Here is a 12,278-nt window from a genome sequence, read left to right as displayed (position 1 = left end):
GTACACTGGGGCACCCTCTCCTGTATACAGCCTGAGGAGAGAGATTGGGGGCTTCCGCTCCTCACTGACCCTCTATACACTGGGGCACCCTCTCCTGTATACAGCCTGAGGAGGGAGATAGGGGGATTCTGCTCCTCACTGACCCTCTATACACTGGGGCACCCCTCTCCTGTATACAGCCTGAGGAGGGAGATTGGGGGCTTCCGCTCCTCACTGACCCTCTATACACTGGGGCACCCTCTCCTGTATACAGCCTGAGGAGGGAGATTGGGGGATTCTGCTCCTCACTGACCCTCTATACACTGGGGCACCATCTCCTGTATACAGCCTGAGGAGGGAGATTGGGGGATTCTGCTCCTCACTGACCCTCTATACACTGGGGCACCCTCTCCTGTATACAGCCTGAGGAGGGAGATTGGGGGATTCTGCTCCTCACTGACCCTCTATACACTGGGGCACCATCTCCTGTATACAGCCTGAGGAGGGAGATTGGGGGATTCTGCTCCTCACTGACCCTCTATACACTGGGGCACCCTCTCCTGTATACAGCCTGAGGAGGGAGATTGGGGGATTCTGCTCCTCACTGACCCTCTATACACTGGGGCACCCTCTCCTGTATACAGCCTGAGGAGGGAGATTGGGGGATTCTGCTCCTCACTGACCCTCTGTACACTGGGGCACCATCTCCTGTATACAGCCTGAGGAGGGAGATTGGGGGCTTCCGCTCCTCACTGACCCTCTATACACTGGGGCACCCCTCTCCTGTATACAGCCTGAGGAGGGAGATTGGGGGCTTCCGCTCCTCACTGACCCTCTATACACTGGGGCACCCTCTCCTGTATACAGCCTGAGGAGGGAGATAGGGGGATTCTGCTCCTCACTGACCCTCTATACACTGGGGCACCCCTCTCCTGTATACAGCCTGAGGAGGGAGATTGGGGGCTTCCGCTCCTCACTGACCCTCTGTACACTGGAGCACCCCTCTCCTGTATACAGCCTGAGGAGGGAGATTGGGGGATTCTGCTCCTCACTGACCCTCTATACACTGGGGCACCCTCTCCTGTATACAGCCTGAGAAGGGAGATTGGGGGCTTCCGCTCCTCACTGACCCTCTATACACTGGGGCACCATCTCCTGTATACAGCCTGAGCAGGGAGATTGGGGGCTTCCGCTCCTCACTGACCCTCTATACACTGGGGCACCCTCTCCTGTATACAGCCTGAGAAGGGAGATTGGGGGCTTCCACTCCTCACTGACCCTCTATACACTGGGGCACCCCTCTCCTGTATACAGCCTGAGGAGGGAGATTGGGGGATTCTGCTCCTCACTGACCCTCTATACACTGGGGCACCCCTCTCCTGTATACAGCCTGAGGAGGGAGATAGGGGGATTCTGCTCCTCACTGACCCTCTATACACTGGGGCACCCTCTCCTGTATACAGCCTGAGGAGGGAGATTGGGGGATTCTGCTCCTCACTGACCCTCTATACACTGGGGCACCCCTCTCCTGTATACAGCCTGAGGAGGGAGATTGGGGGATTCTGCTCCTCACTGACCCTCTATACACTGGGGCACCCCTCTCCTGTATACAGCCTGAGGAGGGAGATTGGGGGATTCTGCTCCTCACTGACCCTCTATACACTGGGGCACCCTCTCCTGTATACAGCCTGAGGAGGGAGATTGGGGGATTCTGCTCCTCACTGACCCTCTATACACTGGGGCACCCCTCTCCTGTATACAGCCTGAGCAGGGAGATTGGGGGATTCTGCTCCTCACTGACCCTCTATACACTGGGGCACCCCTCTCCTGTATACAGCCTGAGGAGGGAGATTGGGGGATTCTGCTCCTCACTGACCCTCTATACACTGGGGCACCCCTCTCCTGTATACAGCCTGAGGAGGGAGATTGGGGGCTTCCGCTCCTCACTGACCCTCTATACACTGGGGCACCATCTCCTGTATACAGCCTGAGGAGGGAGATTGGGGGATTCTGCTCCTCACTGACCCTCTATACACTGGGGCACCCTCTCCTGTATACAGCCTGAGGAGGGAGATAGGGGGATTCTGCTCCTCACTGACCCTCTATACACTGGGGCACCCCTCTCCTGTATACAGCCTGAGGAGGGAGATTGGGGGATTCTGCTCCTCACTGACCCTCTATACACTGGGGCACCCTCTCCTGTATACAGCCTGAGGAGGGAGATTGGGGGATTCTGCTCCTCACTGACCCTCTATACACTGGGGCACCCCTCTCCTGTATACAGCCTGAGGAGGGAGATTGGGGGATTCTGCTCCTCACTGACCCTCTATACACTGGGGCACCCTCTCCTGTATACAGCCTGAGGAGGGAGATAGGGGGATTCTGCTCCTCACTGACCCTCTATACACTGGGGCACCTTTCTCCTGTATACAGCCTGAGGAGGGAGATTGGGGGATTCTGCTCCTCACTGACCCTCTATACACTGGGGCACCCTCTCCTGTATACAGCCTGAGGAGGGAGATAGGGGGATTCTGCTCCTCACTGACCCTCTATACACTGGGGCACCTTTCTCCTGTATACAGCCTGAGGAGGGAGATTGGGGGCTTCCGCTCCTCACTGACCCTCTATACACTGGGGCACCATCTCCTGTATACAGCCTGAGGAGGGAGATTGGGGGATTCTGCTCCTCACTGACCCTCTATACACTGGGGCACCATCTCCTGTATACAGCCTGAGGAGGGAGATTGGGGGATTCTGCTCCTCACTGACCCTCTATACACTGGGGCACTATCTCCTGTATACAGCCTGAGGAGGGAGATTGGGGGCTTCCGCTCCTCACTGACCCTCTATACACTGGGGCACTATCTCCTGTATACAGCCTGAGGAGGGAGATTGGGGGCTTCCGCTCCTCACTGACCCTCTATACACTGGGGCACCATCTCCTGTATACAGCCTGAGCAGGGAGATAGGGGGCTTCCGCTCCTCACTGACCCTCTATACACTGGGGCACTATCTCCTGTATACAGCCTGAGGAGGGAGATTGGGGGCTTCCGCTCCTCACTGACCCTCTATACACTGGGGCACCATCTCCTGTATACAGCCTGAGCAGGGAGATAGGGGGCTTCCGCTCCTCACTGACCCTCTATACACTGGGGCACCATCTCCTGTATACAGCCTGAGGAGGGAGATTGGGGGCTTCCGCTCCTCACTGACCCTCTATACACTGGGGCACCATCTCCTGTATACAGCCTGAGGAGGGAGATAGGGGGATTCTGCTCCTCACTGACCCTCTATACACTGGGGCACCATCTCCTGTATACAGCCTGAGGAGGGAGATAGGGGGATTCTGCTCCTCACTGACCCTCTGTACACTGGGGCACCATCTCCTGTATACAGCCTGAGGAGGGAGATTGGGGGCTTCCGCTCCTCACTGACCCTCTATACACTGGGGCACCCCTCTCCTGTATACAGCCTGAGGAGGGAGATTGGGGGCTTCTGCTCCTCACTGACCCTCTATACACTGGGGCACCCTCTCCTGTATACAGCCTGAGGAGGGAGATTGGGGGATTCTGCTCCTCACTGACCCTCTATACACTGGGGCACCCCTCTCCTGTATACAGCCTGAGGAGGGAGATTGGGGGATTCTGCTCCTCACTGACCCTCTATACACTGGGGCACCCTCTCCTGTATACAGCCTGAGGAGGGAGATAGGGGGATTCTGCTCCTCACTGACCCTCTATACACTGGGGCACCTTTCTCCTGTATACAGCCTGAGGAGGGAGATTGGGGGATTCTGCTCCTCACTGACCCTCTATACACTGGGGCACCATCTCCTGTATACAGCCTGAGGAGGGAGATTGGGGGATTCTGCTCCTCACTGACCCTCTATACACTGGGGCACTATCTCCTGTATACAGCCTGAGGAGGGAGATTGGGGGCTTCCGCTCCTCACTGACCCTCTATACACTGGGGCACTATCTCCTGTATACAGCCTGAGGAGGGAGATTGGGGGCTTCCGCTCCTCACTGACCCTCTATACACTGGGGCACCATCTCCTGTATACAGCCTGAGCAGGGAGATAGGGGGCTTCCGCTCCTCACTGACCCTCTATACACTGGGGCACTATCTCCTGTATACAGCCTGAGGAGGGAGATTGGGGGCTTCCGCTCCTCACTGACCCTCTATACACTGGGGCACTATCTCCTGTATACAGCCTGAGGAGGGAGATTGGGGGCTTCCGCTCCTCACTGACCCTCTATACACTGGGGCACTATCTCCTGTATACAGCCTGAGGAGGGAGATTGGGGGCTTCCGCTCCTCACTGACCCTCTATACACTGGGGCACCATCTCCTGTATACAGCCTGAGCAGGGAGATAGGGGGCTTCCGCTCCTCACTGACCCTCTATACACTGGGGCACCCTCTCCTGTATACAGCCTGAGGAGGGAGATAGGGGGATTCTGCTCCTCACTGACCCTCTATACACTGGGGCACCATCTCCTGTATACAGCCTGAGGAGGGAGATTGGGGGCTTCCGCTCCTCACTGACCCTCTATACACTGGGGCACCATCTCCTGTATACAGCCTGAGCAGGGAGATAGGGGGCTTCCGCTCCTCACTGACCCTCTATACACTGGGGCACCATCTCCTGTATACAGCCTGAGCAGGGAGATAGGGGGCTTCCGCTCCTCACTGACCCTCTATACACTGGGGCACCATCTCCTGTATACAGCCTGAGGAGGGAGATAGGGGGCTTCCGCTCCTCACTGACCCTCTATACACTGGGGCACCATCTCCTGTATACAGCCTGAGCAGGGAGATTGGGGGATTCTGCTCCTCACTGACCCTCTGTACACTGGGGCACCATCTCCTGTATACAGCCTGAGGAGGGAGATTGGGGGCTTCCGCTCCTCACTGACCCTCTATACACTGGGGCACCATCTCCTGTATACAGCCTGAGCAGGGAGATAGGGGGCTTCCGCTCCTCACTGACCCTCTATACACTGGGGCACCATCTCCTGTATACAGCCTGAGGAGGGAGATAGGGGGATTCTGCTCCTCACTGACCCTCTATACACTGGGGCACCATCTCCTGTATACAGCCTGAGCAGGGAGATAGGGGGATTCTGCTCCTCACTGACCCTCTATACACTGGGGCACCATCTCCTGTATACAGCCTGAGGAGGGAGATTGGGGGATTCTGCTCCTCACTGACCCTCTGTACACTGGGGCACCATCTCCTGTATACAGCCTGAGCAGGGAGATAGGGGGATTCTGCTCCTCACTGACCCTCTATACACTGGGGCACCATCTCCTGTATACAGCCTGAGCAGGGAGATTGGGGGATTCTGCTCCTCACTGACCCTCTATACACTGGGGCACTATCTCCTGTATACAGCCTGAGGAGGGAGATTGGGGGATTCTGCTCCTCACTGACCCTCTATACACTGGGGCACCATCTCCTGTATACAGCCTGAGGAGGGAGATAGGGGGATTCTGCTCCTCACTGACCCTCTGTACACTGGGGCACCATCTCCTGTATACAGCCTGAGGAGGGAGATTGGGGGCTTCCGCTCCTCACTGACCCTCTATACACTGGGGCACCCCTCTCCTGTATACAGCCTGAGGAGGGAGATTGGGGGCTTCTGCTCCTCACTGACCCTCTATACACTGGGGCACCATCTCCTGTATACAGCCTGAGCAGGGAGATTGGGGGCTTCCGCTCCTCACTGACCCTCTATACACTGGGGCACCCTCTCCTGTATACAGCCTGAGCAGGGAGATTGGGGGCTTCCGCTCCTCACTGACCCTCTATACACTGGGGCACCATCTCCTGTATACAGCCTGAGCAGGGAGATAGGGGGCTTCCGCTCCTCACTGACCCTCTATACACTGGGGCACCATCTCCTGTATACAGCCTGAGGAGGGAGATAGGGGGATTCTGCTCCTCACTGACCCTCTGTACACTGGGGCACCATCTCCTGTATACAGCCTGAGGAGGGAGATTGGGGGCTTCCGCTCCTCACTGACCCTCTATACACTGGGGCACCCCTCTCCTGTATACAGCCTGAGGAGGGAGATTGGGGGATTCTGCTCCTCACTGACCCTCTATACACTGGGGCACCATCTCCTGTATACAGCCTGAGGAGGGAGATTGGGGGCTTCCGCTCCTCACTGACCCTCTATACACTGGGGCACCATCTCCTGTATACAGCCTGAGGAGGGAGATTGGGGGATTCTGCTCCTCACTGACCCTCTATACACTGGGGCACCATCTCCTGTATACAGCCTGAGGAGGGAGATTGGGGGCTTCCGCTCCTCACTGACCCTCTATACACTGGGGCACCCTCTCCTGTATACAGCCTGAGGAGGGAGATTGGGGGATTCTGCTCCTCACTGACCCTCTATACACTGGGGCACCCTCTCCTGTATACAGCCTGAGGAGGGAGATTGGGGGCTTCCGCTCCTCACTGACCCTCTATACACTGGGGCACCATCTCCTGTATACAGCCTGAGCAGGGAGATTGGGGGCTTCCGCTCCTCACTGACCCTCTGGGCTCCAGCCTGTATACAGCAGGAGCCCTGTGCGCTCCGGACTACTCCCTGATGTTCAGACTCCTCCATTACAGCTAAAGTTTGTGGAACAAAGTATTTAATATCCTCCATAGATGGAGACCTGGCTGCAGCCACTCACCCGGCGCCCACCGCCTCCGGCTTCTTATTGAGGGAGTTATCTGCTACACAGCAGCTGCGGGGCAATGGTCAATGTGCAGCACGGGACCGTCCCCGGCCGCAGATAGTAGCCGCGCCCGGCCCTTCTGAGGAATGTTTTGCCTGACAGTGCCATTTGCCCGCAGCTGCCATGATGAGCTGGATCTGCGCCCAGTCTCCGCTCCCGGTGCCATGCATGCGCAGCAGCGGTGCCGGCGGTTAATTATCCAGCTGTGTACACGTGTGGTGCCAGGACCGAGTCTTCCTAGCTGAGGCAGGCTGCCGTAGGCTTGTGGTACGTCCTATGTCCTCCCCGGGGTGCACAGGCACAGGTGAGCGCATTACCCCAGCAATGATGACATTCTGCAGGATTCGAGCTTCTCTAGTGAGCTGCTACAAAAGGAAAATTGTGCGATATATTGCGCAGCACACACCTGTCAGCTGTCCAGGCAGACCCAGGAGGCAGCACACACTAGTCAGCGGGTCCAAGCAGACCCAGGAGGCAGCACACACCTGTCAGTGGGTCCGGACAGACTCAGGAGGTAGCACACACCTGTCAGTGGGTCCGGACAGAGTCAGGAGGCAGCACACACCTGTCAGTGGGTCCGGACAGACTCAGGAGGTAGCACACACCTGTCAGTGAGACCGGGCAGACCCAGCAGGCAGGACACACCTGTTAGCTGGTCTGGGCAGACTCAGCAGGCAGCACACACATTTGTCAGCGTCCAGGCAGAGCCAGGAAGCAACACATACCTGTCCGTGGGTCAAGGAAGACCCAGCCGGCCGTACACACCTGTCAGCTGCCTGGGCAGAGTCAGCAGGCAGCACACATCTGTCTGCGGGTCCAGGCAGACCCAGGAGGCAGCACACACCTGTCAGTGGGATCTGGTAGACCCAGCAGGCAGGACACACCTGTTAGCGGGTCTGGGCAGACTCAGCAGGCAGCACAAACCTGTCAGCGTCCGGGCAGAGCCAGGAAGCAGCACACACCTGTCAGCGGGTCCGAGCTGCACACACCTGTCAGCAGGTCCAGGCAGACCGAGCAGGCAGCACACACCTGTCAGTGGGTCCGGGCAGACCCAGCCGGCAGCACACACCTGTCAGCATCCAGGCAGACTCAGGAAGCAGCACACACCTGTCAGCATCCAGGCAGACCCAACAGATCGCACATGCAGCACCCCTGAGGGTCCAGTCGACACAGAGGTACTGCACCCCAGCCAGAAGTGTGGTACCCCATTCCCTGGTAAGGAGGAGGTCACAGGCCATTGTACACACATACACTCTTAGTATAGCTACCACTTCAGGCCATGGTTAGGGTGAGATTGCTCCTTAGGGAGAGCACAGTCCCTTGTGAAGATGCTGGCAGAAGCTGGTAAGACTGTGTCATTATCCACAGTGAAATGAGTACTGTATCAACACGGGCTGATTGGCCATCCTGCCAGAGAGAAGGCATTAGGGTATGTGCGCACGTTGCTTTTTACCTGCTTTTTACCTGCTTTTTTGCTGCTTTTTCTTCTGCGCTGTTTAATGCCAAAATGGATGTGTTCTTCTATTCAAGCAAAGTCTATGGGAATTTGGGTTTCTTGTTCACACTATGTTGTTCAAAATGCTGCCTTTTTGAGGCAGAACTTTGGTCAAAAACTCAGCTTTTCAAAGAAGCAACATGTCAATTGTTTTTGCCATTTGCGTTTTGAACTGCAAAGCTGAGTTTTTGACCAAAGTTCTGCCACAAAAAGGCAGCATTTTGAACAACATAGTGTGAACAAGAAACCCAAATTCCCATAGACTTTGCTTGAATAGAAGAACACATCCATTTTGGCATTAAACAGCGCAGAAGAAAAAGCAGCAAAAAAGCAGGTAAAAAGCAACGTGCGCACATACCCTTACTCCAAAAGAAACATAAAAAAGCCACATTAGTGTTTAAAAATGTACACAAGAACACAAACCTTAATTTTTGGAGTAAAATTGAACTGTTTGGCCATAATCACCATCGCTACGTTTGGAGATAAAAAGGATACGCTTTGAAGTCTAAGAACATCATCTCAACTGTGAAACATGGGGAGCTAGCATCATGTTGTGAGGTTGTTTTGCTGCAGGAGGGACTGGTGCACTTCACAAAATAGATGGCATAATAACAAAATAAGATTATGTGGCAATACTGTCACGCTCCCCGGGTCCTTGGCTTCCCTCCCCGGGTCCTCTGCTCCGCTCCCCGGGTCCTCAGCCCCGCTCCCCGGCTCACCTGCCACGCTCCCCGCTCTCCAGCCTCCGGTCCCCGTCCTTCCCAGGCCCCCTGGTCCCCGATCGCGGCGCCCGACGGCTTCCCAGGCCCTGGCCAGCTCCCCTGCGTCCTCTTCTCAGCCTCCTTCCCTGGCTTCTGGCACCCGGGCTGCGCGCATGCGCATTAGGGCGCGCGCGCGGTCACTGACCCTTTCTTAAAGGGCCAGCGTCCATTAACAGGTAATGAGGCTAATCAGGTACAGGGTATAAAGGGGTGTATTGTCCAAGGGGGCGGGGCCTGATCTTCGTGTTCCCTAAGCTAGGAGTCAGGTCTCCTGGTGTTTCAGTGCATGTACTCACCTATCTCTCTTTGTAGAGCCGTGCTTGCCTCGCCATCCAGTCTGCCGTATCCTGAACCCCGAACGCTGTCCTTCTGCCATCCTGACAGTCCGCACCATCTCGGATCCCTGCGGTGACCCGTCATCTTGCTCCCAAGGTTCCGGACCCCGCCTGACATCATCTCGGCTTCCGAACCTGAGCTGCGTCACCCGGACTACCACCCATAACTCCGTGGTCCCAGGGACTTCTCCGCTATTCCCGTGTGCAAGGACTGTTCTGCTGTTTCTAGTGTTCCAGCTGCCGGACTCTTTCCTACCATCTAGGAGTTCGGTCCAGTGGATCCACCTCCTGGGCCTGCCCGTACACCTGGCCGTGACAGTAAGATCAGGCCATGGATCCCGCTGCAGCACTAGCGGCCTTGCAAGAGGAACTCCAACGCCAGCGTGAAGTCCAGACCCGCATGCTGATCTTCATGACTTCCGTGGACACCCGCCTGACCATGCTACAAGCGGCAGTCACGTCTACAACATCCCAAGCCGCCACTAGTCAAGCCACGTCCCCCGCTCCCGTGGCCGCTTCTTCGGATGCTTCCAGACTGCGTTTGGCCTCACCACCCCGGTACGCCGGAGATCCCAAGACTTGCAGGGGGTTTATAAACCAATGCTCCCTCCACTTCACGCAGCTGCCACATCTGTTTGCCTCCGACCAAGCCAAGGTCGCCTTCATCATGTCTCACCTGGAGGGCGAGGCACTGGCATGGATGAACCCGTTGTGGGAGAAGGAGGACCCTATGACCAAGGATCTTCAAGAGTTCCTGCAGGCCTTCCGCAGCACCTTTGACGAGCCGGGACGCGCCTCTGCGTCTGCTTCATCCCTCCTCCGCTTACGTCAAGGAACACTGACGGTGGGCCAATACGCCATCCGTTTCCGCACGTTGGCTTCTGAACTCGGGTGGAATAATGAGGCCCTAACAGCCGCCTTCTGGGAAGGACTCTCGAGTCGCATCAAAGATGAGTTGGCGGGTCGTGACGTGCCCTCCACCCTAGATGCCCTGATTGCCCTAGCAACTCGAGTGGACATTCGTTTTCAGGAGCGCTCCAAAGAGCTGTCTCGGGAGAGACGTCCGGTACGACATTCCCCTCCTCCACAGAAGCCCTCCGTATCGCAGTCATCAACAGCTGGGATTCCCGTCCACGAGCCCATGCAGATCGACCGAGTACGGCAATCTGAACAACGTCGAGCAGAGCGGCTCGCCAAGGGCCTCTGCTTTTACTGCGGAGAGGACACTCACCTCCTACGCTCCTGTCCGGAAAGGCCGGGAAACTCCAAAGCCTAGGGTTGGTAGGAGAGGCCACCCTAGGTGCTGGGACTCTCTCAGACCCGGTTATGTGGACTGTGCAAGTGTCAACGGGAGAGACGCGCTTCACGGCTGAGGCATACCTCGACTCTGGAGCAGCAGGCAATTTCATCCAGCAGGCCACGGTGGACAAGTACCAGCTGCCTGTTACTCTACTCGAGAAGCCCCTAGTGATTGCCTCTGTGGATGGGAGACCCCTCTCTGATACCATCTCCTGGGTCACCAGACCGGTCGAACTGCGTATCGGTGCCCTGCACACCGAGAACATCGCTCTCTACGTCCTACCACACATGTCCCACCAGATCCTGCTGGGACTTCCCTGGTTGAGGACACACGAACCATCAGTCAGCTGGGGTACTGGCGAAATCACCCGATGGGGTTCTGCTTGTCATGAGAAGTGTCTGAAGTCCATACAACCTATCCGACGACCTCCGGTTCCAGAGAACCTACCGGAACTGCCCTCGGCCTATTGGTCCTTCGCAGACGTTTTTGACAAGAAGGAGTCTGAGGTACTTCCGCCACACCGTCCCTACGATTGTGCCATCGACCTGCTCCCAGGAACAACACCACCTCGAGGACGGATATATCCGTTGTCTCCGGCCGAAACCAGGGCCATGTCTACCTACATCACAGAGAGCCTGGCAAAAGGATTCATCCGGAGATCCTCCTCTCCTGCGGGAGCAGGCTTCTTCTTCGTGAAGAAGAAAGAGGGTGACCTACGCCCATGCATCGACTACCGGGGTCTAAATCAGATCACCGTCAAAAACAAGTACCCTCTGCCGCTCATCCCCGAATTGTTCGACCGGCTCAGAGGAGCCCGTGTGTTCACCAAGCTGGATCTTCGGGGTGCCTACAACCTAGTTCGTATCCGCTCTGGGGACGAATGGAAGACCGCGTTTAATACTCGCGATGGGCACTATGAATACTGCGTGATGCCCTTCGGCCTGTGTAACGCACCAGCAGTCTTCCAAGAATTGGTGAACGACATATTCCGGGACCTCCTCTACGTCTGTGTCGTAGTTTATCTGGATGACATCCTTATCTTCTCTCCGGACCTCCAGACCCATAGAGAGAACGTACAGCTGGTTCTGCAAAGACTGAGGGAGAATCGTCTTTACGCCAAATATGAGAAGTGCGTCTTTGAGCAGTCTTCTCTCCCTTTCCTGGGATACATCATCTCGGGCACTGGACTGCAGATGGATCCAAAGAAGGTCTCCTCCATACTCAACTGGCCTCCTCCTTCTGGACTGAAGGCAATCCAACGGTTCCTGGGATTCGCCAACTACTACCGCCAGTTTATCCCTCACTTCTCTGCCCTGACTGCTCCTCTCTCCGCTTTGACCAAAAAGGAGGCTAATCCAAAGGACTGGTCACCTGCGGCCGACGCCGCGTTTTGCTCCCTGAAGCGAGCATTTGCCTCCGCTCCTGTACTCCACCGTCCGGAGTTAAACCGCCAGTTCACCTTGGAAGTGGATGCCTCCTCCTCGGGGGCTGGAGCAGTGCTCATGCAGAAATCCTCCTCCGGCAAGATGGTGACTTGCGGTTTCTTCTCCAAGAGCTTCTCAGCGCCGGAACGTAATTACACCATCGGTGACCGAGAACTATTGGCGGTCAAACTGGCTCTGGAGGAGTGGCGCTACCTCCTGGAAGGAGCAGTGTACCCCGTGATTATC

At 56.5% G+C, this 12,278-nt stretch overlaps 1 protein-coding gene across 1 annotated transcript in view; it reads right to left on the bottom strand.

Annotated features, from left to right (window-relative positions):
- Positions 1-6,760, bottom strand: part of LOC142249976 (beta-1,3-galactosyltransferase 2-like) — a 215,765-nt gene extending 209,005 nt beyond the window's left edge. Inside the window, exon 1 of the mRNA XM_075322024.1 lies at positions 6,673-6,760. The gene's annotated coding sequence lies outside the window, so the exon portion shown is untranslated. The remainder of the gene's footprint in view (positions 1-6,672) is intronic.
- Positions 6,761-12,278: the final 5,518 nt, after the last annotated feature.

Source organism: Anomaloglossus baeobatrachus, chromosome 8 (assembly GCF_048569485.1).
Source record: "Anomaloglossus baeobatrachus isolate aAnoBae1 chromosome 8, aAnoBae1.hap1, whole genome shotgun sequence".
Lineage (NCBI taxonomy): Eukaryota > Metazoa > Chordata > Amphibia > Anura > Aromobatidae > Anomaloglossus > Anomaloglossus baeobatrachus.
Note: the sequence above shows the minus strand (reverse complement) of the source record. Positions and strands in the feature narration are given on the sequence as shown.